Consider the following 6,000-nt stretch of genomic DNA (forward strand, 5'->3'; position numbering starts at 1 on the left):
GCATGCGTATGATACGCAAAACCAACATGTAACCGCTTACATAAGCTAATATGGAAGAATATTGCACCATAAACATCTTGGCCATGCCTTTTACTCCTTTGGACGTTAACGCTTGAGTCATTTGAACTAGTTGTGATTAAGATGAACAAGATTGATATGAAAGTGTTCATATGGATAACTTCGGTTAACTATTGTTGAGCCAACTACATGTACACGTTTAGGTACGGTTACCCATATCTAAATGAAGGTACATTTCATTTGTGTGTAAAAAGACAAGACCATCTAACGGTTGAAAGATATTGTCTTGAATCTAATCAGGTTTTCAACTAACAATGAATATTAAATGCTTTGTTACCAAGGTAACGTTGATTGCAAACTTTGATTTGAAGACTATATAAGAGAGAACTCTAGCAACTTGGAAACCTAATCCCCACAACTCCTATGTGATACTGATTGCGACTAGAGTCGATTATCCTTTAACCTAGGTTTTTCTAAAACCATTATAGGTTAACGACTTAAAGACTTCATTGGGATTCTGAAGCCAGACCCAACTATTTTCTTTGTAGTTGCGTGTTCAGATCTTACTTCGTTTTATCGTATTGAGTACTATCTTCTCTAAGATTTGCTCGAGATTTAATCTCTGATAGGTAAGATATAAAAAATAATCACAAAGCTCTTCGTCTCATTCTTTGTGATTCCACAATATCTTGTTCCGCTACCACACGGTTAAGTTATTGTGAGGTGATTGATAGTACTAGATTGTTCTTCGGGAATATAAGTCATATGTATCAATTGGTTCATGTTCACCTTGATTTATCAAAAGACGCAACAAAAACTCGTAGGTATTTCTGTGGGAGACAGATTTATCTATTTAATAGACTTTTCTGTGTGAGACAGATTTGTTTATCAAGTCTTCAACTTTGGGTCGTAGCAACTCTTAGTTGTAGGTGATATTAGCTAAGGGAATCAAGTGCGTAGGTCTTGCTGGATTTCATATGCGTAAGGAACGCGACTGTACCTTAATTAGTGTGAGATTGGTTAGGGCTAAAATGCATTCCAGTCCGAGGTTAACTTGTAGTAGGCTAGAGTCTGTGGCGTCTTAATACAGTGTGGTGTTCAAATCTGGACTAGCTCTCGGGGTTTTTTGCATTTGCGGTTTCCTCGTTAACAAAATTTATGGTGTCTGTGTTATTTCTTTTTCGTATTATATTTTTTTATATAATTGAAATATCACAGGTTGTGCGTAGTTCAATCAATTAAATAATCCAACCTTTGGTTGTTGATATAAATTGATTGACACTTGGTCTTTGGTACCATTCAATTTATTTCTCATATCAATCAGGATCACAGAACTTTTTCTGTTCGATTGCAAATTGTATTGAGAAATTTAGATACAACTCTTGGATATATTTCCATTGATTGAGTCTGGATGTCTAGTTGGTTCTCTTGGAATTATATTGGAGGTTGTCCATACAGATTTCCTAAACGAAATATTGGGTGTGGTTGTTAGACCCTCGCTTTTTCAATTGGTATCAGAGCAGGCAAACATGTTTAAGACCTTATAAGTCTGTGTTTGTAGCGATCTGACTCTATGGAAAGAAGTGTTATCTCAGTAAACGTACCACCAGTCTTCGATGGCTCAAATTACTTATGGTGGAAAATTGTTATGCGTACCTTTCTTCAAGCGCGTGATTTTTAATCATGGGTTTATGTTGTTAATGGCTATGATCCTCCGGTTGTTACAGAAGGCGATGTAATTGTTCCAAAGGATATTGGTGCATATGATCCTGCCGAGATTCTCGCTGCAAAGCAAAATTCTGGCGGATTAAATGTTATCATCCATGCCATTACTCCAAATCTTCAGTACCATGTGACTACCTGCACTAAGTCTAAATAAGCCTGGGATATCTTAGAAACTGTATTCGAAGGAAATTCCTCTGAGAAAGAAGCTAGGCTTCAAAACCTAAATTTTGAATGAGAAAACGTTCGTATGGCTGATGAAGATTCATTTGATGAGTTTAATCACAAAGTTTCTGAAATTGTTAATGCATCTTTTGCATTGGGTAAGATTATTCCTGAAAGGACATTGTGATGAAAATTCTCAGATCGTTGCCAACTAGATATGATTCTAAGAAACATGCCATCGTTGAAGGAAACAACCTTGATAATCTTTTCAGAAACTCACTCATTGGAAAGATGAGAGTTCTTGATCATGATCAGCCTGAACATCCGCGTTCAATGTTGTAACCAACACAAGTACTCTTTATATCTTGTCTCGGGCTGATAAATGTTGTTTAAATCATATTGATCCTGACAGGTCATTGATTTTACAAAAGATCAAGGATATTATGAGAAGAAGTAAAAGATTTGAGGAATGTCTCTCTCTCTGATGCTTCAGATGATTCAATACAAAGGAAATCAATTCAGCTGGTCAATCCGAATTCTTCAGAAGTTTGCACATAAATTTCAACACTCGCCGCAGAAACTTCTACTAACTCAAATTCTAATTCAGAATGCGAGTCTGACATTGATATTTTTGAATTCTTGGATAAAAAAATGAAGAAATTCACCAAGAAAATCTTCAACTAAAAATGAAGTTGAAGAAACTTGAATCATCACTTCAGGTGAAAAATCTTGAGATTGACTTTCTTAATGATGAATTCACCATAACCCTATTTGTAAAAGAAAAAGAGATTAATACTCTTAAGTGTGACCTTCAAAGGTTACCTGCAAAAATTTGCATCCTCATTATTAACTTGAGATATGAGGATTGCATCAAGCTTGCTCAAGTATTGTATAGTTGTTAATTTCTTATCCTTGGCATTTTAAGATTATCTAAGATAAGATTTGCAATTTTTTTTCTTATCAAAAATAGATAATGAATCGTGACCCATGAATACTTTTTCAAGGTTTTTGTTTAGGGTTTACTTACCCGGAACTCTATTTATATTCATTTGTGATTAAAATGCCCTTCACTCCTTTCTCTTTGAAAGATACAGTTTTATGGCTCTTGTAACTAGAGGTACCACAAAAAAGGATGCAATAGAAGCAGTTAATGTGAATCCTTGTGAAGGAATCCAATCCTCAAGGAAGAAAAAGGAGAAATCTATGAATGATGAAAAAGGTTCTTCCTCTAACTGTTTTTTGTCTATTAGTTTAGATGATAATAACTTTAGGGATATGGTGAAGGATTTCATCAGCAAATGAAATGATTTAAAATCTCAAATCATGTTCTCTTTGGAAAGGATAGCTCACTATGAACAAATGTTATCTCCAACAAAGAACACCTTGTGTGAACTGAAAAGAGAACTTAGTGAGTTAACTGATATTTCTGACGATCTTGAGGAATTAAATGATCCCATAATCAATGATTTCTTCAATAATGAGAAGGAATTCTCAGTAGATGCCCTGAGAAAGCTCTACAATGTCTAGGAAACTTCTTATGAGAATGTATTCTTGTGTTTTTAAGAAGGATAACTAGGGTTTGGAATAGCATATATTGTGATCACACATTTCTATTGCCAACGATTTTCATCTTGCAATGTTTTTAGATTTATTTATTTAAATTCTAAGTCATTTGGAAGATGATTTTGCAATATTAATCTTTTTTTGGTTTCATATATTGCAAATAATATTATGGGATATGTGTGTTTACGTCCGTGAACTATGATTGTCCCATATATGTCAAATATTAAGTCTATGGTATCATTATGCAAATATTGATGAAAAATAGAATGAATGTCTGGAGCAGAAAATTTAAGTCTATGGTATCATTATGCAAATATTAAGTCTATGGTATCATTATGCAAATATTAAGTCGAGTATTCCGATTAATAATCATCGAGGTTCTTTTGTGTTTTATTTAATTGAGTTATGTATGAATGTCTGGAGCAGCGTTAGCCTTTGAAATGTATGCACCAAAAGTAACGTTTTGGATGTTACATGCACAACGTAAATAAGGTATATGGTTCACTTTTTTCCTCTTTTGATTAGATCAAAAATAAATATCCTTTTCTATTTATAACCGGAGGTAAGGCTAACTCTAATTTTCTTCCAGTGATTTTCCTCCTCTATTTACTCCCTTAATTATCCTCCCGCGTACATAAGAAATACTTACCTATACATAAGAAGAAAATTTTCATACTATGAAGAAACTTACCAAAAAAGTTACACATGCAAATAAAGGAGTTATTCCTTCAACCGTGCACCTTCAAACTCATTCACTCATTTCCAACTTATTTTTTTGGTAATTTTTTTTAGTGTAAGGGTATCAACATATCAAACATGGTTACATGTAGTCCCACAAAATACGCTGCATGCCTAAAACGTGTTTGCTTCTTTTTCAAGAATACATGATTGCGATGACAACAAACTTGTCGTACTCAAGTTTCGTGTTGCAAAAATATGAGAACAGGTCGATTTGATGGCGACCAACGAAGTCACTACTTTGGATTTACTAATGATCGACGAAAACATATGAGTATATTCTTATATCGATCAGAATCAAACTATTTTATTTTATTTTAGATATTAGTCATGCATTCTAATTAATCCTAACATCCTACGCAAGGAGACACCATGCACATTATCGTCCTAAGAATTTGATATGGAAGTTTGGGACATTGCCTCATGAGGGATGGCTCTATTTACTCACAATTCAATACCACAATGGAGAAATCCAGATTTCTTCCTTCAAAAATGATCATTGGTTATTCTTCAAATGGAATACTGAGGTTGATTGTTTGTTGGGGGATACCAGAGGCATCCCCATGCATGGATTTTCCTTTGTTGAATTTGATGACTTGGAATCTATAATAAACAACATCTATCTCACGGGTACTCATTGTTTTTTGTTCGACCATATACTCTTACCAAACTTATGTGGTTTATTTTATTTGATCTTTTTGTAGTTTACCAAAAGGGTTATTTGGTTTTTGGTACTCAGTTTTTGACCAAAACCTGGGTTTGGTCTAACATTTGTCCAATCTTAATTTGTGTTTGGTCTAAAGACCAACTTTGACCCGCGTTGACTCGGTTATATGGTGACGTGTCTACAATTAAACTTGGTTTATTTTTGTGCACCCCTTAAATTTTTGTGTATTCACTACTAGAGGCCCCAAAAATTGGAAAATGGTAAGATAAATCAGGGAAGGTTATAGACGATTTAATTTTTGATTTGGCCGAGTTTTAGTATGGATGATTATGAGTTGACTCGTCTGAGTAGAAAATTGGCGAAGTTTTTGCTATTTACAAGACTTTCTCAGGCCGCGTTCAAGCCGATCTAATGTCTTCTTTTCCTGCAGCACTCATTCAATCATCCTAACATTCAACTAAGCAGTTTCAAGCATTCATTCCTTGTATCTGCAACAGCGAACTGATACCAACACCACCCTAGTTCAGTAAACCACATTGATCACTATTACCCATGGTTGCAGTTTCATCCATCATCCATCTCAGAGCCAGATTCCCTTTTGCATCTTCTCAAATCATGCCATGACAACCACCAGAACCCATTCTTTGTCACAACCAATCTTGTTTGTCAAATCATGCAGTTTCAACCACAAAAAACAACACGCATTTCCTTCTAACTGCAATCTGGTTTTCGACACCACAGATCCAGTGATCAACAAAAATTCGAATCATTCTCTGCATGTGAACAATAACCATCATAAACCCATTTCGAATCTTCAAAATCCAATTCGATCTCTTTAATTCAATATCAACAACGACATCATCACCTTCTATCTCAATCTCGGATTCAATTAAACACAGTTAAACCCTAATTTGTGATACAACTATCCTAAATTGATTTTTCTTTTGATTCTCTATTGCTAGCAGGAGCACCATTCTCGTCTGTGATACAACTAATTAATAAATCTGGATTACCATTACAGACTCGAGCCAATTTCTTCAGTTCCTTGGTGGAACAACGACAACCATTTTTTCTAAACAAACTCCATTAATTCACAATCAAATGGAACTCGTTTAACCAGCAACCGC

Source organism: Papaver somniferum, unplaced genomic scaffold, assembly GCF_003573695.1.
Source record: "Papaver somniferum cultivar HN1 unplaced genomic scaffold, ASM357369v1 unplaced-scaffold_81, whole genome shotgun sequence".
In the NCBI taxonomy this organism is placed as follows: domain Eukaryota; kingdom Viridiplantae; phylum Streptophyta; class Magnoliopsida; order Ranunculales; family Papaveraceae; genus Papaver; species Papaver somniferum.